Consider the following 17,628-nt stretch of genomic DNA (forward strand, 5'->3'; position numbering starts at 1 on the left):
GAGCTGTCTCCTCCCACCTCTGTACACCACTCTGGCAGAGCTGCCGCCAGGTGGAACAGTCGGCAGCAGCATCCTCTAGGTCTGTGGGTTTGATGTTGCACTTCTTCAGTGATGTTTTCAGCTGGTCCTTGTAGCACTTCATCTCCCCCTGCAGACAGCCGGCCAAGATGTAGCTGGCCATACAGGATTTTCCGCGGCAAACGCTCCTGAGACATTCTAATAACATGCCCAAGCCAGCACAGTTGGTGTTGGGTGACCATAGTCTCCATACTTCTGCAGTTGGTCTTAGCAATTATTTCTGTATGAGGCACACGGTCGCACCAGGTGATTCCCAGGATGCGCTGCAGGCATCTTATGTGGAATCGCTCGAGCTGCTTGTTGTGGTGACTGTAAGTGACCCAGGCTTCACAGCTGTAAAGAAGTGTGGAGATGCAGACGGCTTGATAGACAGTGAATTTGGTGTGGAGGTGGAGATCTCTGTTTTGGAAGACCATGTGTCTGAGTTTCCCGAAGGTAGCTGATGCTTGCTTGATCCTACTTTGAATTTTAGAAGTTGATACTGCAGTCCTCCGAGACGATGCTGCCCAGGTATTTGAAGGATGGGACTATTGGCAGGGATTTGTGTTCAATGGTGAAGACAGACGTGGTGGGTAGAGGGCTGGATCTCCATTGGCAGACCACCTCTGTCTTAGTGGTGTTGATAGACAGTCCCATCTTGCTATAAACCCTCACAGCTGCTACAAGGATGGACTGAAGATCTTCTGGACTGTGGGCCACAGGAGCACAGTCATCAGTATACTGCAGCTCAAGAACACGCTCTGTCAAAACCTTGGTGGCTGCTTGGAACCTCCTGATGTTGAATAGGTTTCCATCCAGCCTGAAGTCCACCGCAACACCGCTGCTGTCCTCAAGCTCCTTGTGGAGAAGCTGGGTGACACATAGGAGGAAGATGTTAAAGAGGATAGGTGCCAGCCCCCCCCCCCTGCATCATACCGATGCTTACTCGAAAGAGCACTGACACTTGCCCTCCTATGGCCACCCGAGCCGTCATCCCATCATGGAACTGGCAAAGGATGTTGACAAATTTCTCTGGATAGCCAATTTTGATTAGAATACCCATAGTAGTTCCCTGGTCACAGTGTCGAAGGCCTTGGAGAGGTCCTGATGTTGTTCACGGCACTTTTCCTGGAGTTGCCGTGCCATGAATGTCATGTCGACCGTACTGCTGTTCTTTCGGAATCCGTATTGGGACTCTGGCAGCAGTTCCTCTGTGATGTTGTTCACCAGCCTGTGTAGCATCACCTTGGCCAGGTCCTTGCCGGAAACAGCCAGAAGAGATATCCCTCGGCTGTTGCCGCAGATGGATTTGCCACTGTTTTTCTTATAGATAGTGACAATGTTTGCATCCTACCACTGTTGGGGAATGATCTTCCGGTCCCAAACCTCAGTGATGGTACTGGTGGAGCGTTCTGGTGCAGAAGTAACCTTCTTAAGTAGCTCTGCCAGGATGCTGTCAGCACCAGGAACCTTGTTGTTCTTGAGTGAATGGATAGCTGATAACACCTCTTGGAAGGTTGGCGAATGGTTGAGGTCTTGAATACACACACGCACGCACGCACACACACACACACACGCACACACACACACACACGCACACAGACACACACACAGAGAAAAAAAGGGGGCTGGGAGCTAGCAGGGGCCTCAGAGGAGAAGAGAAACATTAAGCACAAGAAGTCAGAGTGGTCCTCTTATTTAATATTTAATCAAGATACATATGGAATGTAATCCAAATGTGTAATTATGACTACTGGGGACTGAATCAGTTTGTGTGTTTGTACATGGTTGAGTGTGTGTGTGTGTGTGTGTGTGTGTGTGTGTGTGTGTGTGTGTGCGTGCGTGTGTGTAAGCTATTACATTTATTACGAAGAAACAACCCTCATCTCCTTCTTCCCTCTTTTTTGCCTATCTTATAATATCACCTTCCTTCTCTGTGTGTCAGACTTCCTGACACGTTTAAAAATTTAATCAATGTGTCTACCTCACTGTGTGTAGCATCAAAATGAAAATGCATTGCATGAGAGGTGGAGGAAGAGGGGAGACAAGGGAGTTGGTTAAAGTAGATTCCTAATCAGTATGCAGTGAATGCTATGCTGTGTGTGTTCGATATTGTGCAGGTAGTGTTATAAGCCCTATAGGTAGCCTATGCACACACAGTTTACTGGGTTTTAATAGTCGTTTTCATGTCAAACCAGTGGAATATAATATTCTAATTTTCAAAAGCCTACTTGTCCGTGTTTTCTGTCCGACTGTTACATTCTCATTGGCACACAGACCAGGGGTGTATTCATTACGTCTTGCAACGGAAACCTTTTACCATTTAAGAACCAAGCGGAAGCAATCTAAATGGGAAATTAGCTACTTGAATTTGTCCAATAGAAACTCTCGTTTTCGTTGCAAAACGTTTTCTGTTTGGCGTAAACTGTTTCTGCAGCCGAAGCGTTTTGCAACAGAATCGTTGTAATGAATATATCCAGGGGTGTGTTCAGCAGAACGCAACGTTTTGGAACTTTCAGATAGAAATAGTCTACGTAGAACAAACATGCATCTAACACGTAGAATAAGGAATCACATTGGCGCCATTCGTGACATTTATATCTGCAACGTTCGACAACGTTTGGCAGCTGAACATTGCCCTGACCTAGAATTGCTACTTAGAATTCGGACTAAACCAACACGCTGGGACGGGCGGGGGAAACAGTAGGAAATCTTGGCTATAATGTAGTAGGACGGACCGCTGGAAGCTCAGGCGAAGGGGGCGACACATTGCTCTTTAATATCGTTGGACGAATAATGTTGCTATTTGATTACTACAATCAGGCTATAGAACGTAGCCTACTACACGAAGCAGGCCCGAGGAATCATTCCAGGTGAGTTTTTGGGGAAAGTGTCGCTGTGGCCGCTTGCCTCTTGGCAAGGCTACACGCGGGTCCTCCTCCCAGGGACATCTCAGTCCGGTATCCGCTGTACCCCTGTTCCCGAAGGATGGCCATAAAACCCGCCGTACCTGGTTTGACACAAGGAGTGATCGTTTTTTCACATCAACGGTGATTTAAAAACATATTTTGTGAAAACAGCGGATTATTTCACACAACGTTGACAGGATGTGTTATTACGCGCGGAGGAATATTTTTTTAACACTATACAAGAGGAGGACCGATCGTGTTTCGCGAAACTGAAAATACGGTGCAACATGCATGTGCCACATTCTTCAACACAATTCGGCGCAGGCATTATACAATACAATTAATATTTGCTTTAAAAAGGCGTAGGCTATTTTAGGTTCACTAAATGGCCTAACATATGTAGCCCCTACCTACCCTATTTGGCTATCCACACAGAGAACCTATATCCTACGTGGTATTAAGCTCAAGCGAATTTCGTTCACGACAACATTGTTACATTGTTACAGTACTGAACTTCAAAATGTAACACCGACTGTCGTGGGAGTGGCTTTATATTTCTCTTAGACAAAGCTTCAAATGTTTCCCTTTAATTGTCTGTTTTGTGGGCGCTGATTTGGACAAGCAGGGTTATGCCGTGGCAAAAGCCGTGAGACCCCCCCACCTTTCGGGGCCGACTTTGTTTGCGCTGGCCGGGGCTGTGTGTGTGAGTGAGAGGAGAGCGCAGTATAGTCCCTTCCCCCCAACTCTGGTGAAACAGGAACAACTTTTTTTTAGGATAAAAAAGTTGCTGGAGTTTGGAGCGCCCTGGAGTACTGAGGCCGCCAAATACTGGCCAGTGAGACGCTGAGATTTCGGGGGGGGGGGGTCTTTCGTTTGTTTCACTCGTTTGCAAACCTAGCCTACGGTTATGTTATTTGACGGTGTATTTATGGCTGGCAATGTAATGCGGTAGTAGACTAGCTATACAGTTATAGGGCTACAGTACCCTATCTGGCTGTAACCTCTTGTATTGGCCATTCTGCAATTGGATCACTTGAAATCAAGTGATATCACTGATAATGCCTGATATGTAAACTCACCAAGGCCAGATAGGCCTACACGATTAAGTGGTATTGAATGTGTGTGTCAACGGCCACAGTCCTGCTGGTTTTCGTTTCTCCCAGTCACGTAATTGATCAATTATTGTTATTGATTGGCTAGAGTCCAAACACCTGGTTACCCTGAACCCTAATATGTCTGACGGCAACAATAGGAACCAGTAGACATACTGAAGTCTTCTCTCTTCTAGTCCAGTGTTCACCACCACCCCTGAGTGCTTTTTTTGTTCCAGCCCAGCACTAATACACCTGAATCGGCTCATCAAATCATTTTCTTTGTCACATGCGCTGAATACAGGTGTAGACCTTAGAGTGAAATGCTTACTTTTACAAGCCCTTAACCAACAATGAAATGAATGAAATAGAGTTAAGAAAATATTTACTAAATCAATTAAGGAAAAAAAAAAGTAACAAGATAATTACATATCAATAACAAGGCTATATACAGGGGGTACCGGTACCGAGTCAATGTATGGGGGTACTGGTTATTCGAGGTAATTTGTATAGTGACTGCATAGATAATAAACAGCTAGTAGCAGCACTGTAAAAACAAATGGGATGGGTGTGTGTGTGTGTGTGTATATATGTAAATAGTCCGGGTGGCCATTTGATTAATTGTTCAGCAGTCTTATGGTTTGGGGGTAAATGCTGTTAAGGAGCCTTTTGGACCTAGACTTGGTGCTCCAGTTTCACTTGCTGTGCAGTAGCATAGAGAACAGTCTATGAAGTTGAGTTGTAAGAGCTCTGGGCAAGAAGAAAAGCTTGAACACCCCTTAGGTCTCCAGGACCAGGGTTGGAGACCATTTAACCATTGAGCTAGGCTAGTTCTAGAGAGGGGAAACTAATTCCTAGATAGAATATATTCTACTAAAGAGGGGCTGAACTAGTTCACATTTGAAGAATTGGCGCTGTTGTATCGTTCATGGCAGTGTAACATGTCTTTATGCAACAGACGGTTGGTTATTGGATGAGTAAAAAAAACTCTGTCTCTCTTAGGTGTGTGTTTGGCTGCGGTGACCTGTGTCTGTGAGGGTGTTGCCAGTGACTGAGCAAGGATCAGCTCCTGTGTTCAGGTGGCTTTGTCTGAGTGGGAGGAGTCAGGGTTCAAAGGTTGTGGCTCTGGGGACCCAAGGGATGGATCTCCATATGAGGCCCTACTGAGAGGGCTGGGGACCTACTAAGGTAATCAATCAATCACTATAGTCTGTCTGACACACACACACACACACACACACTACCTTTGCCTGTTTCAATGCCTGTTGAACATTCAAGGCTGTGAGGGGAGAAGAGATGACCCTGGATTGTTTTGGCCTAGCAGTGCTATCTGTGATCTATACATGGTGAAGACACAGGAGGCTCAGGGTGTTCTGCCTGAGAAAACCATCCACACGGTTTATTTATCTGTTATCTAATCCATAGACTGTTAACCAAAAACCACTGCAAGGAAGAGGACAGGGAAATGGATATGGGTGTATTAAGGACAATTTATTTTTCTCCTTAGTGAATTTGGCTCATGTTTCCTGTATAGTTCACTTCATGGCTTTTCAAATTAAAATCCCAGGGTTAAACTGTCATCACATCAATATGGGATGATTAGTAGGAGAGATGTGTGTTAGGGATCTATTCAATCTGTGGTGCTGAAGATCTGCTTTATAGCGCGATTGACAGTTAAAAGCATTGTTCCCGTGGTCGCGGAGAATGCATTCACTGTAAACACTGCATATTAGGGCTGTGACAATACCATTATTGCAATATTTTTTTCTGTGGCGAATGAAAACACGAAGCAGACCAAACTTTTTGGACCTTTAAAAACCTGCTGTCTGTAAAATAAAGTGTGCTATAGCTTGGAAAATAAATACATGTGACTAGATGACAACATAATGATGCTTGTTTCCAACAGTTTTCCTAAAGAAGTGAAATCGGCTTTGTGTTCTGTTTCCTTGCCACGATACTAATGAGTATCGCGATACTTGTATCGTCCCGGCCCTACTGCATATGCCAGCTCAATCGGAAACGATCATTAAATGAATGGTGATCTTCCACGGTACTTTAGCAGTACGGATTGAATCCAGCCCTATGTGTTTAGAGAGAGATGCATGATGTGCTTTAGCCACACACACGTATGTACGTGATTGACAGCAGGGCGTCAGTAAGGCAAGGCACACCAACATACACCCACACACTGTAGGTAGGTAAGTAGAGGAAACAGAACAGTGACACGACATGAGGAACCAGTCTTTCAGACATTGGCTATGACTCACTATAGAAACCCTTTCCCCAGCATGGCGAAAGCCCCTGTCTGTCCCAGATAATATTCCTCTCCGTTTAACCATCCCACCAAATCTGTCTTTAAACTCCAGCTGACTTCTTAGACTCTCCAATCCCTTTTGTCATGTGCCTCTCCTCTCTGTAGCTACACGCTGTACAGCTGCTTTAACAGCTGAGGTCTAGAAACGGTCAGTATTGAACCTGGCATGTCCTACAAGCCCACAGAATACAGGCTGCTGGTGTGTTTTGTGCGTGTGTGTGTTGGGCTATCCTCACATCTGGGTCAGGCCGTAGTTGGGCTATTCCACAGAGTGATGCTGAGAATCCAATTTCTCACTTTAAAATGCAGCTCTATGCACAAAAGACTACTTTTAACAATTTCCTCTAAAATTTGACAAACACAGTTACTTGAAGAACAGTGCAGATGCCAAGTTTGTTAACAGAATAACGGCACCAACAGCACAAACCGTCATTCTGTTACCAAACCTGGCATCTGCACTGTTCTTAAAGTACATTTATTTTTGTACAATTCAGTGGAAATTGTTACAAGTAGTCCTTGTTCAGAGTTGTATGTTTTGTTTAACTCTGCAATCATTGTTTTTTGCTTGACATACATTTTAAAGTGAGAAATCATCTGAGTCTGTGTCACTGTTACTGTGGATTGCCCATCTGTCACTCGTCCTCCGTGTTGCTGTGTGTTGATAGACCGTTTGGCCTGTGTACCGGCTGTTCCCCCTGGCCCTAGGTGGGGAGTTAAGAGACAGAACCACAGTCTCTGCTTGTACCCAGAACCATGGTAGCCACTAGCCTGGCAGTTGGTCTGCAGATGACACCGCTAAAACAGTCAATATTGTCAGCAGGGTTGTGAGCATCCGGCACCAAATCGGAAGAAAACTGACCCAAATGTTTTGTTGAGGTTTGCCCTAATGAATGCAACCAGAATGAGCAAAATCATGAGGTATTTGTTCTTAATTAAGGGGTAATGGATGAGGTTAGGTAGATGGCATGCCGTCTCTGTTTTTGCATGGCCAGAATGTGATTGTACAGTTCCAGCTGGTAGGTTTGTCTTCTGGTCTGGTGCTGTTCCAAGGTTCCAGAACCCTGGGCTCCTTTATCGTTCCAGAACACTTCCAGAATGTCTCATTACTTTGTTCCCCACTAAGGTTCCATATGATCCTGCTGCCCAGTCTCAGTGAAACTCTGTGTCTACCAGCCCGTGTGTAACTTGTGTGTCTGTGAATGTGCCTGCATGTCTATAATACGTGTGTTTCTGTGTCTGCCTGTGCTCTTTAATTAGGCAGGTCTTTGCCAGTGTGTTTAAAATTCCACGGGAATGACACACCAGGGTAAAGTGTGGTAATTCAGGGACAGACCATGATTCATGTTCTCTCCACAGGGCTAATGTTGGCCTACAAGACAGGAGAGGAGGTGGGTGTGTGTGATGTAATCATCAAAGATAAGAATTACTTCCACAAATATGCCCTCTGCAGCTTTTATTGTGTAAGCCTTGGGTCAGTAGGACCTTATTCGAGGTGTGTGTACAGTATGTTAGACACAAAACAGACAGACTTTGAGCTCAGCTAAATCTGCTCTCTCTGTCCCTGTGCTCCTCCCATTCCTCAGGATCGCTAATCAATGACTTGGTCTCACGCCATCAAAAATTACCACACAAGGGCCTTCCGGGTGGCGCGGTGGTTAAGGGCGCTGTACTGCAGCGCCAGCTGTGCCACCAGAGACTCTGGGTTCGCGCCCAGGCTCTGTCACAACCGGCCGCGACTAGGAGGTCCGTGGGGCGACGCACAATTGGCCCAGCGTCGTCCGAGTTAGGGAGGGCTTGGCTGGTAGGGATATCCTTGACACATCGCGCACCAGCAACTCCTGTGGCAGGCCGGGTGCAGTGTGCGCTAACCAAGGTTGCCAGGTGCACGGTGTTTCCTCCGACACATTGGTGCGGCTGGCTTCCGGGTTGGATGTGTGCTGTGTTAAGAAGCAGTGCGGCTTGGTTGGGTTGTGTATCGGAGGACGCATGACTTTCAACCTTCGTCTCTCCCGAGCCCGTACGGGAGTTGTAGCGATGAGACAAGATAGTGGCTACTAAACTATTGGACACTACGAAATTGGGGAGAAAAAGGGGTATATAAAAAAATATATATATATAAATTACCACACGCTCCTGCTGCTCACCAGAAAATGATTGGGGGGAGGGGAAGTGTACAGTATAGAAATGGACCACATAGATTTAACATCACAATATCCAGTTGGATGACAGAGCATCAGAAATGTTTGCATGATAGACTGGAATGTTTCAATGTGTGTTACACACCAACATATTTATTTTGATGTTGCACATCAAATTGAAATATTTGCATTGTGCTATTTCAGTGGTGCCTACATTTTAGCCAGGCGTATCCAGCTCCTTCGGGGGAAAGGGAAGTGTGTGTTGTGTTCCCTCTGTCTCTGTGGGGCACAGGGCCTCACAAGGCTCCCTCTGACCGCTGGGATTTCTCACTATGTTTTGAGCCGCAGGGAAATGTCCTCACAGCATGAGCTAAGGAGGAATGTGGACAGAGTGTGGGAGCGACCAGAGGGATGGAGGGAGGTAGTCACGGACGAGAGAACACTGTAGAGGGTGGGGAGAAGGGAGGGCAGGAGGTGAGAGGACAGGAAGGGCAGGGAGGTGAGAGGACAGGGAGGGCAGGAGGTGAGAGGACAGGGAGGGCAGGAGGTGAGAGGACAGGGAGGGCAGGGAGGTGAGAAGGCAGGAGGTGAGAGGACAGGAAGGGCAGGGAGGTGAGAGGACAGGAAGGGCAGGGAGGTGAGAGGACAGGGAGGGTGAGAGGGCAGGAGGTGAGAGGGCAGGAAGTGAGAGGGAAGGAGGTGAGAGGACAGGGAGGGCAGTAGGTGAGAGGACAGTAGGTGAGAGGACAGGGAGGGCAGGGAGGTGAGAGGGCAGGAGGTTAGGGGGCAGGAGGTGAGAGGACAGGGAGGACAGGGAGGTGAGAGGACAGGGAGGGCAGAGGACAGGGAGGGCAGGAGGTGAGAGGGCAGGAGGTGAGGGCAGGGAGGACAGGGCAGGAGGTGAGAGGACAGGGCAGGAGAGGAGAGGACTGGGAGGGCAGGAGTTGAGAGGACTGGGAGGGCAGGAGTTGAGAGGACTGGGAGGGCAAGAGTTGAGAGGACTGGGAGGGCAGGAGTTGAGAGGACAGGGAGGGCAGGAGGTGAGTTGAGAGGACAGGGAGGGCAGGAGGTGAGTTGAGAGGACAGGGAGGACAGGAGGTGAGGGGACAGGGTAGGAGAGGGGAGGACAGGGCAGGAGGTGAGGAGCGGGAGGGCAGGAGGTGAGGGGACAGGGTAGGAGACGGGAGGACAGGGCAGGAGGTGGGAGGGCAGGAGGTGAGAGGACAGGGATGGCAGGAAGGGCAGGAGGTGAGAGGACAGGGAGGGCAGTGAGGTGAGAGGGCAGTGAGGGGAGAGGACAGGGCAGGGGGGGAGAGGACAGGGCAGGAGGTGAGAGGGCAGGGAGGACAGGGGGGTGAGAAGACAGGGCAGGAGGTGAGGTGAGAGGACAGGAGGTGAGGTGAGAGGACAGGTCAGGGGAGGGGAGGACAGGGCAGGAGGTGAGAGGGCATGGAGGGCAGGAGGTGAGGTGAGAGGGCAGGAGGTGAGAGGGCAGGGAGGTGGGAGGACAGGGAGGTGAGAGAGCAGGGAGGGCAGTAGGTGAGAGGACAGTAGGTGAGAGGACAGGAGGTGAGAGGACAGGGAGGACAGGGCAGGAGGTGAGAGGACAGGGCAGGGGAGGAGAGGACTGGGAGGGCAGGGGGTGAGAGGACTGGGAGGGCAGGGGGTGAGAGGACAGGGAGGGCAGGGGGTGAGAGGACAGGGAGGGCAGGAGTTGAGAGGACAGGGAGGGCAGGAGGTGAGTTGAGAGGACAGGGAGGACAGGAGGTGAGGGGACAGGGTAGGAGAGGGGAGGACAGGGCAGGAGGTGAGAGGAGCGGGAGGGCAGGAGGTGAGGGGACAGGGTAGGAGAGGGGAGGACAGGGCAGGAGGTGAGAGGACATGGAGGTGAGAGGACATGGAGGTGAGAGGACATGGAGGGCAGGAGGTGAGGTGAGAGGGCAGGAGGTGAGGTGAGAGGGCAGGAGGTGAGGTGAGAGGGCAGGGAGGTGAGAGGACAGGGAGGACAGGGAGGTGAGAGAGCAGGGAGGGCAGGAGGTGAGAGGACAGGGAGGGCAGTAGGTGAGAGGACAGTAGGTGAGAGGACAGGGAGGGCAGGAGGTGAGAGGACAGGGAGGGCAGGAGGTGAGGGGACAGGAGGTGCGAGGGCAGGGAGGTGAGAGGGCAGGGAGGTGAGAGGGCAGGGAGGGCAGGAGATGAGGGGACAGGAGGTGAGAGGACAGGGAGGGCAGGAGGTGAGAGGCAGGGAGGGCAAGAGGTGAGAGGGCAGGAGAGGGAAGGACAGGGAGGGCAGGAGGTGAGAGGACAGGAAGGGCAGGAGAGGAGAGGACAGGGAGGGCAGGAGAGGAGAGGACAGGGAGGGCAGGAGGTGAGAGGGCAGGGAGGACAGGACAGGAGGTGAGAGGGCAGGAGAGGAGAGGACAGGGAGGGCAGGAGGTGAGAGGACAGGACAGGAGGTGAGAGGACAGGGAGGACAGGGCAGGAGGTGGGAGGACAGGAGGTGAGGGGACAGGGTAGGAGAGGAGAGGACAGGGAGGACAGGAGGTGAGGGGACAGGGTAGGAGAGGGGAGGACAGGGCAGGAGGTGAGAGGAGCGGGAGGGCAGGAGGTGAGGGGACAGGGTAGGAGAGGGGAGGGCAGGAGGTGGGAGGGCAGGAGGTGAGAGGACAGGGAGGGCAGGGAGGTGAGAGGGCAGGGAGGTGACAGGGCAGGAGGTGAGAGGGCAGGGAGGACAGGAGGTGAGAGGACAGGGCAGGAGAGGGGAGAACAGGGCAGGAGGTGAGAGGACAGGGAGGGCAGGAGGTGAGGTGAGAGGACAGGTCAGGGGAGGGGAGGACAGGGCAGGAGAGGGGAGGACATGGAGGTGAGAGGACATGGAGGTGCGAGGACAGGGAGGTGAGAGGGCAGGAGGTGAGGTGAGAGGACAGGAGGTGAGGTGAGAGGACAGGGAGGGCAAGAGAAGGGAGGACAGGAGGTGAGAGGACAGGGCAGGAGGTGAGAGGGCAGGAGAGGGGAGGACAGGGCAGGAGGTGGGAGGACAGGGAGGTGAGGGGGCAGGGAGGGCAGGAGGTGGGAGGGCAGGAGGTGAGAGGACAGGGAGGGCAGGAGGTGAGAGGAGCTAGTGTGTTGAAAGCACTGGAGTTGGAGGTATCAGGTTGTATCAACCTATATTACGTACTCTGTGAATAAACAATCTAGGTTCAATCTGTTAGCAACTTCTGTGCTGTTTGTGCCCTGGTATTTGTCCTGGTATTTGTCCTGATATTTGTCCTGGTATTTGTCCTGGTATTTGTCCTGATATTTGTCCTGGTATTTGTCCTGGTATTTGCCCTGGTATTTGTCCTGGTATTTGTCCTGGTATTTGTCCTGGTATTTGTCCTGGTATTTGTCCTGGTATTTGCCCTGGTATTTGTCCTGGTATTTGTCCTGATATTTGTCCTGGTATTTGTCCTGGTATTTGTCCTGATATTTGTCCTGGTATTTGTCCTGGTATTTGCCCTGGTATTTGTCCTGGTATTTGTCCTGGTATTTGTCCTGGTATTTGTCCTGGTATTTGTCCTGGTATTTGCCCTGGTATTTGTCCTGGTATTTGTCCTGATATTTGTCCTGGTATTTGTCCTGGTATTTGTCCTGGTATTTGTCCTGGTATTTGTCCTGGTATTTGTCCTGGTATTTGTCCTGATATTTGTCCTGGTATTTGTCCTGATATTTGTCCTGATATTTGTCCTGGTATTTGTCCTGATATTTGTCCTGATATTTGTCCTGGTATTTGTCCTGGTATTTGTCCTGGTATTTGTCCTGGTATTTGTCCTGATATTTGTCCTGATATTTGTCCTGGTATTTGTCCTGGTATTTGTCCTGATATTTGTCCTGATATTTGTCCTGGTATTTGTCCTGGTATTTGTCCTGATATTTGTCCTGATATTTGTCCTGGTATTTGTCCTGGTATTTGTCCTGATATTTGTCCTGATATTTGTCCTGGTATTTGTCCTGATATTTGTCCTGGTATTTGTCCTGGTATTTGTCCTGGTATTTGTCCTGGTATTTGTCCTGGTATTTGTCCTGGTATTTGTCCTGATATTTGTCCTGGTATTTGTCCTGGTATTTGTCCTGGTATTTGTCCTGGTATTTGTCCTGATATTTGTCCTGGTATTTGTCCTGATATTTGTCCTGGTATTTGTCCTGGTATTTGTCCTGATATTTGCCCTGGTATTTGTCCTGGTATTTGTCCTGATATTTGTCCTGGTATTTGTCCTGGTATTTGTCCTGGTATTTGTCCTGATATTTGTCCTGGTATTTGTCCTGATATTTGTCCTGGTATTTGTCCTGGTATTTGTCCTGGTATTTGTCCTGGTATTTGTCCTGGTATTTGTCCTGGTATTTGTCCTGATATTTGTCCTGGTATTTGTCCTGGTATTTGTCCTGATATTTGTCCTGGTATTTGTCCTGGTATTTGTCCTGATATTTGTCCTGGTATTTGTCCTGATATTTGTCCTGGTATTTGTCCTGGTATTTGTCCTGATATTTGCCCTGGTATTTGTCCTGGTATTTGTCCTGATATTTGTCCTGGTATTTGTCCTGGTATTTGTCCTGGTATTTGTCCTGATATTTGTCCTGGTATTTGTCCTGGTATTTGTCCTGGTATTTGTCCTGATATTTGTCCTGGTATTTGTCCTGGTATTTGTCCTGATATTTGTCCTGGTATTTGTCCTGATATTTGCCCTGATATTTGTCCTGGTATTTGTCCTGGTATTTGTCCTGGTATTTGTCCTGGTATTTGTCCTGGTATTTGTCCTGGTATTTGTCCTGATATTTGTCCTGGTATTTGTCCTGGTATTTGTCCTGGTATTTGTCCTGATATTTGTCCTGGTATTTGTCCTGATATTTGTCCTGGTATTTGTCCTGATATTTGTCCTGGTATTTGTCCTGATATTTGTCCTGGTATTTGTCCTGGTATTTGTCCTGGTATTTGTCCTGGTATTTGTCCTGGTATTTGAGCAATATAAAAGTGTGTATCTTACGGTCTATGCACTTCTCTGTGTGAGAGCCAGAAAGTTGGAGCAAGAGAGAGAAGGATAATCTGTGGTGAGGTGTGTGTGTGTGTGTGTGTGAGACGATCAGCACAGCAGTAGAGCTGCAGAGTGCCAGTCCTGCTGCCAGCTCTGACCCGCCTGGCCGACACGCATGGCACCATGCATGCCCAGGCACAGACAGCATATGTGAGTCAGCTCTGTGTGTGTCTCCTGTAAACTTTTCCCTGTCTCTCCTGCCTGCAGGTTTTGGGGTCACACACGCTTCTCTTCCCGGTGTAGTGATGGCCACATTTGTATCATGACCCTGATGGACATGGTGAGTGCCTTAGCATGACATTACAACATTACATAACATATGATGCAGCATAGCAGTGGGGAGTGAGACTACTTTTGTTTAGGCTAAAAGACGCTACTACTAGCTCAGTTGAATACACTTAGAGACAGAGAGAGAGAAGGAAGATGGACAGGGAGAAAGAAGGAAGATGGACAGGGAGAGAGGAGGAAGATGGACAGGGAGAGAGGAGGAAGATGGACAGGGAGAGAGGAGGAAGATGGACAGGGAGAGAGGAGGAAGATGGACAGGGAGAGAGAAGGAAGATGGACAGGGAGAGAGGAGGAAGATGGACAGGGATAGAGGAGGAAGATGGACAGGGAGAGAGGAGGAAGATGGACAGGGAGAGAGGAGGAAGATGGACAGGGAGAGAGGAGGAAGATGGACAGGGAGAGAGGAGGAAGATGGACAGGGAGAGAGGAGGAAGATGGACAGGGAGAGAGGAGGAAGATGGACAGGGAGAGAGGAGGAAGATGGACAGGGAGAGAGGAGGAAGATGGACAGGGAGAGAGAAGGAAGATGGACAGGGAGAGAGAAGGAAGATGGACAGGGAGAGAGAAGGAAGATGGACAGGGAGAGAGGAGGAAGATGGACAGGGAGAGAGGAGGAAGATGGACAGGGAGAGAGGCGGAAGATGGACAGGGAGAGAGAAGGAAGATGGACAGGGAGAGAGAAGGAAGATGGACAGGGAGAGAGAAGGAAGATGGACAGGGAGAGAGGAGGAAGATGGACAGGGAGAGAGGAGGAAGATGGACAGGGAGAGAGGCGGAAGATGGACAGGGAGAGAGAAGGAAGATGGACAGGGAGAGAGAAGGAAGATGGACAGGGAGAGAGAAGGAAGATGGACAGGGAGAGAGGAGGAAGATGGACAGGGAGAGAGGAGGAAGATGGACAGGGAGAGAGAAGGAAGATGGACAGGGAGAGAGAAGGAAGATGGACAGGGAGAGAGAAGGAAGATGGACAGGGAGAGAGGAGGAAGATGGACAGGGAGAGAGGAGGAAGATGGACAGGGAGAGAGGAGGAAGATGGACAGGGAGAGAGGAGGAAGATGGACAGGGAGAGAGGAGGAAGATGGACAGGGAGAGAGGAGGAAGATGGAGAGCGACCGAGGTGTGTGCTACAGGTATGTATAGTGACTGAGTTAAGTATGTGGAACATTTGACATATTTGACATTCACAAGGAACAAGAGCTCACTTATAACTCTGTGCGCATACGAATATGTGTGTATGAATGCTTGTGTGTTTTGTCTTAGCAACACCCCTCCCGTGGCATCACAGCTGTATATTTAGCCATTACCCTGCGTTCTGAGCGTTGTGTGTTATATACAAGGCGTGGTGTGTATCTGGCACCGTGTACAGGAAGCCACCTGAACAGGTGAACTCCCAGGTGTCGGCTGTCAGAGCCGAGCAGAGCAGGAAGAGCAGGGTATCCCCATGTCAGACATGTTGGTGGGAATCACCACTCAGTGAATTAAACAGGGAGCTTCATAGAGATGAATGTTCTCTCTGCTCTCTCTGCTAAGTCCTGTGGTCTGTCTGACTGTCTGTCTGGGGGGGGGGGGGGGGGGGTGTACAGTCAAAGGGATTTACTGTCTTTGTCTTAGACTGTCGATTAGAAGGTGTGTGTGTGAAGCTAAGCTAACATAGCCGTCCCTTAGACCTGAAGTAACCATAGGTGTAGTCTAGTGGTACTGATGGTTGACATTGCAGTGTGGGGTGGTGGTGTTACATTGTGTGGAATCCAGGCTGGGTTGATACATGCTACCTGTGTGTTTCCATGTATATTTTCACTGTGATTGTGCAAGATTGGTGTGTCTATGCTACTGTGCCAGTGGTTACACAGGCTTAGCTGGGTGTGTGTGTGTTTCTGTCTGTGAGTCATTGTCTTGCAGAGAGAGGAGAGAAGCGAGGGAGAGTTTAAGTGTAAACAAATAGTGGAAAAAAATGATTTAGAGTGGGAAGGAGAAGGACAGAGGGGAGAGAGAGAGAAATAAGGGGGGGGGGGGGCGAGCTACTCACTGCTCTGTTGTGGCTGAGCTGCGAAATGGGATTTGCATAAATGAGGCTAAAACGTCAGCAGGCCTTTTACATCCAGCAGGGCTAAGAGGTGTGGGTGATTGACTGATCAGCTAGTTTATTTAATACAGGAGGAACCTCTGATTATCCCTTTCTGTATGTGTGTGGTTGCTTGTGTGTGTGTGTGTGTGTGTGGTTTCTGCTGTGTGTGTGTGTGGTTTCTGCTGTGTGTGTGTGTGGTTTCTGCTGTGTGTGTGTGTGTGTGTGGGGGGGGGGGTTTCTGCTGTGTGTGTGTGGGGGGTTTCTGCTGTGTGTGTGTGGTTTCTGCTGTGTGTGTGTGTGTGTGTGTGTGTGTGGTTTCTGCTGTGTGTGTGTGTGTGTGTTTGTGGTTTCTGCTGTGTGTGTGTGTGTGTGTGTGGGGGGGGGGGTTTCTGCTGTGTGCTTGTGTGTGTGTGTGTGTGTGGGGTTTCTGCTGTGTGTGTGTAGGGGGGGGTTTCTGCTGTGTGTGTGTAGGGGGGGTTTCTGCTGTGTGTGTGTGGGGTTTCTGCTGTGTGTGTGTGTGGGGTTTCTGCTGTGTGTGTGTGTGGGGTTTCTGCTGTGTGTGTGTGTGTGTGGGGGGGGGGGGGGGTTCTGCTGTGTGTGTGTGTGGGGGGTTTCTGCTGTGTGTGTGTGTGGGGTTTCTGCTGTGTGTGGTTTCTGCTGTGTGTGTGGTTTCTGCTGTGTTTGTGGTTTCTGCTGTGTGTGTGTGTGTGGGGGGGGTTTCTGCTGTGTGTGTGTGTGGGGGGTTTCTGCTGTGTGTGTGTGGTGGGGGGTTTCTGCTGTGTGTGTGTGTGTGTGGTTTCCGCTGTGTGTGTGTGTGTGTGTGTGGTTTCCGCTGTGTGTGTGTGTGTGTGTGTGTGGTTTCGGCTGTGTGTGTGTGTGTGTGGTTTCGGCTGTGTGTGTGTGTGTGGTTTCGGCTGTGTGTGTGTGTGTGGTTTCTGCTGTGTGTGTGTGTGTGGTTTCTGCTGTGTGTGTGTGTGTGTGGTTTCTGCTGTGTGTGTGTGTGTGTGTGTGGTTTCTGCTGTGTGTGTGTGTGGTTTCTGCTGTGTGTGTGTGTGGTTTCTGCTGTGTTTGTGCTGTGTGGTTTCTGCTGTGTGTGTGGGTTCTGCTGTGTGTGTGGTTTCTGCTGTGTGTGTGTGGTTTCTGCTGTGTGTGTGTGTGTGTGTGGTTTCTGCTGTGTGTGTGTGTGTGGTTTCTGCTGCGTGTGTGGTTTCTGCTGCGTGTGTGGTTTCTGCTGTGTGTGGTTTGTGCTGTGTGTGTGGTTTGTGCTGTGTGTGTGTGGTTTCTGCTGTGTGTGTGTGGTTTCTGCTGTGTGTGTGTGGTTTCTGCTGTGTGTGTGTGTGTGTGTGTGTGGTTTCTGCTGTGTGTGTGTGTGGATTCTGCTGTGTGTATGTTTGTGTTTTGTTTCTGCTGTGTGTGTGTGTGTGGGATCTGCTGTGTGTGTGTGTGTGTGTGTGGTTACAGCTGTGTGTGTGTTTTGTTTCTGCTTTGTGTGTGTGTGTGTGTGGTTTCTGCTGTGTGTGTGTCTGTCTATGTGGTTTCTGCTGTGTGTGTGTTTTGTTTCTGCTTTGTGTGTGTGTGTGTGTGGTTTCTGCTGTGTGTGTGTCTGTCTATGTGGTTTCTGCTGTGTGTGTGTGTGGTTTCTGCTGTGTGTGTGTCTGTCTGTGGTTTCTGCTGTGTGTGTGTGTGTTTTGTTTCTG

The 17,628-nt window shown here is 49.5% G+C and overlaps 1 protein-coding gene across 4 annotated transcripts in view; it reads left to right on the top strand.

The window, feature by feature from the left end:
* Positions 1-2,584: 2,584 nt before the first annotated feature.
* LOC110520450 (B-cell CLL/lymphoma 9 protein) overlaps positions 2,585-17,628 on the top strand; it is a 44,970-nt gene continuing 29,926 nt past the window's right edge. The window contains exons 1-4 of one of the 4 annotated variants that reach the window (XM_036975004.2): positions 2,731-2,930; positions 5,060-5,245; positions 6,477-6,519; positions 13,786-13,858. The gene's annotated coding sequence lies outside the window, so the exon portion shown is untranslated. Of the gene's footprint in view, positions 3,108-5,059; positions 5,246-6,476; positions 6,520-13,785; positions 13,859-17,628 lie in introns of all 4 variants that reach the window. The other 3 variants (XM_036975001.2, XM_036975003.2, XM_036975002.2) reach the window with 3 other exon arrangements.

Source organism: Oncorhynchus mykiss, chromosome 3 (assembly GCF_057628025.1).
Source record: "Oncorhynchus mykiss isolate SJ-2025 chromosome 3, ASM5762802v1, whole genome shotgun sequence".
NCBI lineage: Eukaryota > Metazoa > Chordata > Actinopteri > Salmoniformes > Salmonidae > Oncorhynchus > Oncorhynchus mykiss.